Here is a 9,048-nt window from a genome sequence, read left to right on the forward strand (position 1 = left end):
AGCTCTTAGAAATATATCATATCAATATTAATACTACGTGAAGTAAAAACTTTGTACCCCTTTTTACAAAAATTGCGCGCATGGAGGAATATGAAATTTTGTACACTTATAGTTTATATAGAGGAGTGCAGAATGCCAATATTTTTTGAAATTAGGTATGCGTAAAAATATATTAAATTAATAAATAAAAAAATACAAACACTTTTACCATATGATTACAGAAGTATTTTCTTTGACAACAGAACCTTAATAATGTTTAAGCTTATAATTTAAATTAATAATAGGCGAATTTCGACCACTGGGCGACCACTATGGGCGTATGATTTAATAAATTAATAAATGTATTGTAGAAAACATTTTTAACCAACTTTAAATTAGGTGGTTAACACTTCGAAATGCATGTACGCTATAATTTTGAACGTCGTGGTGCAATGGTCATTTGGATCTGGCTGTTGTGTTAATGATCCTAAATACAGTTTCCACGTATGATAACTATTTGTATGGTTCATACAGTGCTTATCAGGTTTTATCCTAATGGAGGGATTCGAATGGTGTAAAAGTAAAACAATCAGAATTCAAACAACTTCAAGTTACAATAAGTAGTGTTGTTTTAATTTAACTTAAATTAATATATAATAGTTAGAAAGATTTTGTAAAATTTAGTGTATTAAACAATAATATATTTTTTTATTTATTTTGTTTAATTTTGCATAATAATTTTCGCTTCGCTTAACAAAAACAAAATCTTGATACGATTTGATTAGGAATAATATTTTTGTTATTCTTTTAATTTTTGTCGTTTGCTTATTATTGTATAATAATTGTAGCAAGTTCATCCTTTGTCTAGATCAAGAATATTCTTAATCAGAATGCTTTCTAATAGGCGTAAACTGGTATCCACTAGTATAATTCGTACTACTTCTAATCATACACTAAGCACTTTGGAAAAAATTCTTTCACGTAATACTTACTAGCATGATAAATTGATCTATTTGTCACCCTAGCAAGTCCTCGCTAGTTTGTCTTGACTAGGGTTGCTTTATTATTACTCATTTTGGTAGTTTGGGAGAAATATTGTTCACGGATTGTGACACTACCAATCCCCTTCTGATAACCCATATGCAACGTACACATATTTAAAAATAAATCGCTAAACTAGAGGAATTTTTAAAAGGTTATTATGGAATAAAAATGTTGAGAAAATTGAACAATTGTCGTTTGAATTGGCCATACCGATGTTTGCCGTAGTCTGGGTGTTTGTACAGCCCTTTTGGGTCACCCCACCGTGGCTCGGAGAGCACATTAAGCCGGTCCTGGTTGTTATCATGTACATCTGATAGCGATCGCTGCTCATAATACCCATATATATCCGCCAACCCGCATTAGAGTAGCGTGGTAGATTTACCTCTGTTTCTTCTCCTACATGGGGAAAGAGGCCTATGCCCAGCAGTGGGATATTACAGGCTGAAGCAGTAATGCTAAAAAAATAACTAAGTAGTTAAAAAAATAGTAAAAAAAAGAATTTAAACAAACGCGTGGCAATACTGATTTTTTGATTCGATATCAACAAATATTAATTTTTGAAGCATTTCAACATTACTCTTTATTTTATTTCATTATGATATGAAGTTAAAGATTTCATATTTAAAAAGTACTTAAATTAAAAATTACAACAAAAACATTAAAATAAAACGATTGTCGATTCAAATTTATCTTTATTACAAATCTTTGCATCACGAGCACATGGCTCAACTCTTTGTTACTAATATTACAAAATGTAAATTATATAATAATAATAAATGTGTCTGCGTCCATTATTAATAGTATATTAACTTGTTTTTGCCTAATATAAAAGTAACGTAATTATGTCCGCATTTTCTTCTATTGAGGTAGGGCATGCAATAAATATCCTGCTTAAAACCTGGAGCAGCCCGACTTTTTTTTTTTATATCACTAGGTCGGCAAACAAGCGTACGGCTCACCTGATGGTAAGCGATTACCGTAGCTTATAGACGCCTGCAACACCAGAAGCATCACAAGCGCGTTGCCGACCCAATCCCCAATCCCCTCAGGAGACCGACTGGGAAAGTACCTCGACCTTACAGACGATCACAGCTAAATAATACTGCTTTCAAGCAGTGTTGTGTTCCTGTGGTGAGTAAGTTGACCAGAGCTCCTGGGGAGGATCGACAACGCGTTTGCAATGCTTCTAGTGTTCCAGGCATCTAAATGCTCTGTAACCGCTAAACTTAACGCGGACCGTACATTTGCTCGCCACCTTTATAGAAAAAAAATGCCTGGCTTTTTTATTTTATGTGGCGTTGAACTCATCTTGAACCATGACTATGTGTGCGTGTACAAATATACGATTTTGATTTTTGGACTCACATTTAGATCCAGTGGCGTAGCGAGGGGGGCGGGGCATCATGCCCCGGGCGCTACTCATAATGGGGCGCCAAATGGTCCGCAAAAGAATAAATTGCTGAACATATTATATGGTTTTCCAATTTTCGGGGTAAAAAAGGTTTGGTTCCCGGGCGTGAGTTAAGTTCGCTATGTCACTGCAAAGATCCACCATATAACAAATAGAACACAAGTTTGATTTTAGATTCTTACTCAAGAATAGGAGTTTGGAAGATAGCATATTACCGTATAATAATTAAAATACAAAATTGACTAATCTACAAGTATGTTTTATACAGCTTTATATTAAACGGTTTTTGTAAAGTTTTATGGATTAGATAATATGTAATAAATGTACTAAATACTTTGTGAGAACAGATTTTATTAGTTTAAAAGGCACGTTGTGACGGTAATATTAATTCAGACATGGCCAGACAGACAGTTAGATACCGGATTCAGAAGAAATAGTGCCTTCGTCTTTTTAGTTTTTTAGTTCCGTAAATTTACTGTTCAGATATTCGCATTATCGTGATGATTTACGCTATTTAGTTGTTTTTTTATTGCCAACTCAAAGCTGTTTATATTATTTTAATTAGATTTTTTACTAGGTTTAAGTTTTAACAGAACAAATTTTACAGATTTTTTGTCGGTAACTTTTTTTTAGTTCATAGCTGTGGGTAATGTCTTCATATAGTTCATAAGAAGAACCCAGTTGATGAACTGTAATTTGAATTTACCATAGATCCTATGTAATCTTGGTTATCAAATATAGCAAAAAAAAAAATTTGTTCTTAAATTAATACACATATCGGGAATTCGTCTCGCAGAACTAATTTCTTTAACATATTACAATTGATTTAATAGAACTAAGAGCGTCATATAATATCAAAAGTTGAAATAATATAAAAGTATAATATATCAAACAATAAAAAGAAGTGTTTTCGTAAAATCTATCAAATTTGATAATGTTGTCTTTTTCAAAAAATTTCGTTTTACGTACCTAATATTTGAGAAACACTGAACTCGCAAGATAACTAATGATTAATTATTAGTACTGGATTACTACTCGTGTTTAAATGGATCGTTTACCAAGATTACCAAGGTAAATCTATTTTTTAACTGATTAAAAAGAGGAGGTTCTTAATTCAACAGTATTTTTTATTGTATGCTACCTCAGTTTTGACTGGTTGGACCGATTTCGATGATTTTTTTTAAATCGAAACATGGCGCTTGACATGTGGTTCCATTTAAATTTGATTGAGATCTGACGAGTTATTTTTGAGTTGTTTTTTTTAATTTTCATTTGCGAGCAAACACAATTATCGTAAATATATCTTTCGATATGTACATAATTATCTTGTCCTGACATTGATGAACACAAAAATGGATTATCCAATTTGGTGCAGTAGTATAATATGCGCGTTTTCATTTACATACTCGTAGATATGGATTACGTAACATTATTTGCTAACATATTATTTTTGACTTGTATACTTTGTACATGATTCAATTCTCCTGTCTCGTGTGCAAGTTAGGACATTGACTTAACTGTTACCACGGACGGTCGGTTTGCATTTCATTTTTATTTAATGCCGAAATCAGAACGTTATGAACGCTGCTAAATGAACCGGTCCATGAACGTAACTATATTTCAATATGTTTGAGACGAGTGTAATAAATATCTTATTATATTTTATTAACCGACTTCAAAAAAGGAGGAAGGTACTCAATTTGACCGTACTTATACGTATATATATATTATGTATGTTCAGGGATAATTTCGCCTGTTATGAACCGAATTTGATAATTCTTTTTTAGTAGGAAAGGAGATATCCCTGGTGTAGTAGCACGATAAGGAAACCAGGATCTGATGGTGGGATCCCTGACAAATCGAGGGAAACTCGAAAATCCGCATAACTTTTCACTTGGTGTACCGATTTTGATAATTTTTAATTTAATCGAAAGCCGATGTTTATCATTTGGTCACATTTAAATTTCATAGAGACATGGTGTCAGATTTTGGAATAATCTTTGATAATGCGTATTTATTTGACTTATTTTTCGTCTACCTACGTTGTATTACTTGACGACATAATTGAAGTCGGTTTTTTTCATTTGCCTGCAAACACAATTATATACTAATAATAGTTTGAAAATTATGTAAACTTAATCGTCACGGTACGATTGGCAAATGCAGTGAGAATTTTTACAAAGGGCGCAGGCGCGCATGCGTCATTTACAAGTTCTGTTATAATTTCGAGTTTCATTGGTATCAAAAAGTAATTATGATATATTAATGGTGTAATTAAGGCGCTAATAAATTTGGCATATTTGACCAAATTTTGTAAAAATAACCATTTTAACGTTATTAATTAATCACTGTTTCGTTTGAAATACAAATAGTCGTAATATGCTAGTAAAACTTGTCAACTATTCTGATAATTATAAACACTCACAAACACACAACATCTGCTTAATAGATTAAATTAAATAATTATATTCTTTAGTGTGTTAAAGATAAATTTCGAAGGGGTTGGCCTGGAAAATTCCTGTCCAACTTTTATTTATACCGTTCAAACTATTTTTCAATTTTAAATTAAATATAGCCTTGCCAGGAATTTTTAGTCAACCCTTTCGCAATTGTTTTTCTAATATAGCTACTAAAATTAATATAAAATAATTTTCATCCATTAAGCAGATGGGTGAAGGTCGCGTGTCTAGTTCGTATCTTCTATTATTAATGGATAATGTAACGTCATAATGAAATTCAATCTCAAGTAATTTTGTGTTTCAAAAATATGAACTGAATTTTTATGACTATAAATTATGGAATAAAAATAAATAAATAATAAAATAGTTTTTATTTTGCTCAAATTATGTGGTTCACATAATCTAGAAGCCCTGCGACTCGTGCTACCTTAAATAAGCTGTGTAACAGGCCACAGTGTCTTCCCCAAAAATTAATTTATTGTTACATAATCAGACTTTGCGTTCAGATAGCGAGAACATAAATGAAACTAGTTTGTATACAAAGATGACAACAACACAATAATAAAACAAAAATTATAAATGCAAAACTTGAAAACAAAAAAAGGTTGACGATTATTAAAGTATAAAAAAAATAATAATATTTTTCATTAGTATGTGTTTAATTGTGATTGTGTGTGTGTGGGCGTGTGAGTGTGCGTGTGTGTATGTGTGTGCGTATGAGTATGTAAATATGTGTCTGCGTTTTGCTGTGATTTGGAGTGAGCTTGACCTATTATTTTATTGGTACGAATAGATTTTCAATATTTTCATAGTCTTGTGTTTTTAGCCAATTAGTTACCTACTATCTTTTTTAAATTACGGGATCCTAATTCTTTAATTTTAATTATATCATTTATAATGTTAAATAGTTTTAATAGTTTTTTTGTAATAAATTTAATTATTATCTTTAAGAGAGGTGTTTGGTAATACCGAAAAGTCGGACGCGAAAAAACAACTGATTGATTTATATGGGATTTAGTTTCAATTAATCAAGACTTACGGGGTGTGATACTATTTTAACGTTATGGAAAATTTCCTATAAGAATAATGTTAAATCTTCTATCATACAATCTTCCAAAATATATTCTTCTATTTTTTTTAATTAACTTTAAGGATTTAAAATACTTTTAAATATTAATCGTTTAGATGATAATGTCGTAGAGTACATTTTTTTATTTAGTTACGCCAACAAGATAAACACCAATACATCACAAAGAAATAGCTTGAATATAAAATATTTGAACTGAGGTAGGGCACAGCAGGAATTTCCTGCTCAAAATATGGAGCAGCCCGACTGGGGTAGTACCTCGACCTTACAGAAGATCACAGCAAAATAATACTGTTTTCAAGCAGTATTGTGTTCCTGTTGGTGAGTAAGGTGACCAAAGCTCTTGGGGGGATTGGGGATTGGGTCGGCAACGCGCTTGCGATGCTTCTGGTGTTGCAGGCGTCTATAAGCTACGGTAATCGCTTACCATCAGGTGAGCCGTACGCTTGTTTGTCGACCTAGTGGTATAAAAAAAAAAAAAAAAAAAAATATTTATGATTGAGTGTCACCTCAATTACAGGTGCAATCCACAATGCGAATCAGATAATTTTTACTTCAATTAAAAATACTAAGTAACAAACATTGAATTAAATTATAATTATTAGAATATATAAATTTGGATAACATTGATTAATACTTAATTTTCACACATTAGGAGATATTCAAAATTTCGAGAAGTCCGAATGGGGAAGGACTGAATAACTTACCATAAATAAGAGCACAGTCAAATAACGTTACTTTTAAGTAGTGTTGTGTTCAAGTGGTAAGTAAGGTAGCCAGAGCTCTGGGGATACTTATGTTGACAGCGGAGGTAAGGTTGGTAACGCGATTGTAACGCTCCTCGTGGACTGACTTAAATCACGGTTACCACTTACGCTCTTTAGTGATCATAGTGACATAAGCTACTATAGTTGTATTAAAAAAAAATCGGTTAAGCGTTTACCACATTTAATACAAAAAATATATTCCACAAAATTGTTTTGTCTATTTTCACAACATTGTTATTATGTTAATGACATCATATGATCAAATACATGATTTGTCTTTTTATTATAAAAACAAGTTCGTTGGAATTTATGTTGCGTTCTTTTTAAATTCATATTTCTTATCATAATGTGACACAACTAATTATTTAGTACAACTAAACTACTGAAAAGTTCGTATATATTCTACTACTAGATAAATTAAACATAAGAATGAAAAGGCTTGAAACTTACTGATAGGATTTTAACGTAATGGAAAATTTGGAACTTTGTAGGAGATTAAGTAGACTTTTATGTGTATATTTTAAAATTGTCTTGTCATTAAGACGTCTCAAACAGGCTTTACGAGACGTTCAAGTATCAAGATGTGCATACAGATGAAAAAAGATCTTATAAAAAGTTTTTATTAAAAAAAATAAGAAACATAATTGTTTAATGAGATTAATTACAAGGGGATTCCCACGAGTGCTCTGTTTTATTCCATACATGTGAAATGACGTCAAATTTTGCTTACGTTTTCTTTGAAACCTGTTTATGGGGCAGATGTTTTATAATGACCAAAAACCTACACATGAGTTTAAAATATATTTTTTTTAAATATTAACATAATTGATAACCGCTCTGGTGTAATGGTGCAAAGTCGCCTTAATTCCATTGGTTACGGATTAGATGTCTGGAGAGATATCTCTTTTATTACAAATATTTCTTTTTAGTTTGTATGCCCTTGTGGGTCTCTCACCTTGTCTCGGAGAGCACCTAAATGAGTCGGTACTGGTTGTTATAACAAACACCTAGCGATAATTACTTTTGCATAAATTATAAGTACACTAACCCGAAAAGAGAATTTTGGTGGATTAAGCTTTTACCATTCTCCTATATGGACAAGAGGCCTATGCCCAGCTGTGGGACCTTGAGGCTGATTTAATTCATTTCAATCAATGAGCACAATTTCATATGAATATATTTAGTTTCACGGATACTTTTATTTTAAAAAAAGTTACGATTTAAGAATTAACTATAAATTCTTATTTCATATTATGAGTCTTTCTTTGTTCTGCTAAATGCGTGTATTGAATTTACATATTTATTTTTAAGTATAAAAAAGTGGACCTTCAAAACTTGTTGTTTTTTTCTCAGTTAAGTACTGATATTCCAAGGTCTAATGCATATATGTATGTATTTATTTTTATTGCTACTTTGCTTGAGGCTATCTTTGATATGAATGCATGACGAAAACAGAAATAGTAGTTATATTTGGAACATATAATTTTTTATATACTCGAACGTATTTATTTATATATCTATATAAATAAAAATAAACCTCCAAAATGTACGCACATTCTCTCCGTACGACTGTACCAAATTGAATAATGCCTTTGTCTTTACTATGGTCAGAATAAAGATACAAACTTTATTTTAATTATAATAAAAGCCAAAAAAGTCGATATGTTCACGATAAAAAAAAACAAAGTTCATCGGGACAACTAATGATTATTCTTTTCTGGAATGTTCATAATAGTATTAATTACTAATCGACTTTAAAACAGATTAACATTTTTATGTGCCTTTTACGCGTAATCTCCGTAATTACGACGATAAACCTGTATTTATGTGTCCTAGAGTATGTCTTTATTTATAAAGTATATAAAAACGGAGACTTATTAGAATCGTATTTTGTCATTATATCGCGTTTTTTTTCAGAATAAAAATTCAAAATTAACCCATTAAATTGAGAATTATTTACTAAAATAAACGATGTGATGTTTAAATAAAAAAAAAAATCTTTTATATTATATTTAAAATTAACTAGACATTACCTGGAATCATCTGCTTTTGGTTTTAATATACAATTAGCTCTATATTTCGATTTTTTCAAGTTGTATAATTAAAGTAATGGTAGGTCAGTGATCCTCCAGCAAGTTCGTTATGTTTTATTTGATAATATTTTGTTACGGTTGGTTCATAAGTCTGTCCATACGTACGGTACGGTGACGTGTAATCACGTAAACTTGATAGTGATCGTTACTCATAGTAGGGAATATATACGCCAACCTGCATTGGAGCAGCGTGGTAAATTAAGCTCTG

The sequence above is a fragment of the Melitaea cinxia genome, chromosome 23 (assembly GCF_905220565.1).
Source record: "Melitaea cinxia chromosome 23, ilMelCinx1.1, whole genome shotgun sequence".
Lineage (NCBI taxonomy): Eukaryota > Metazoa > Arthropoda > Insecta > Lepidoptera > Nymphalidae > Melitaea > Melitaea cinxia.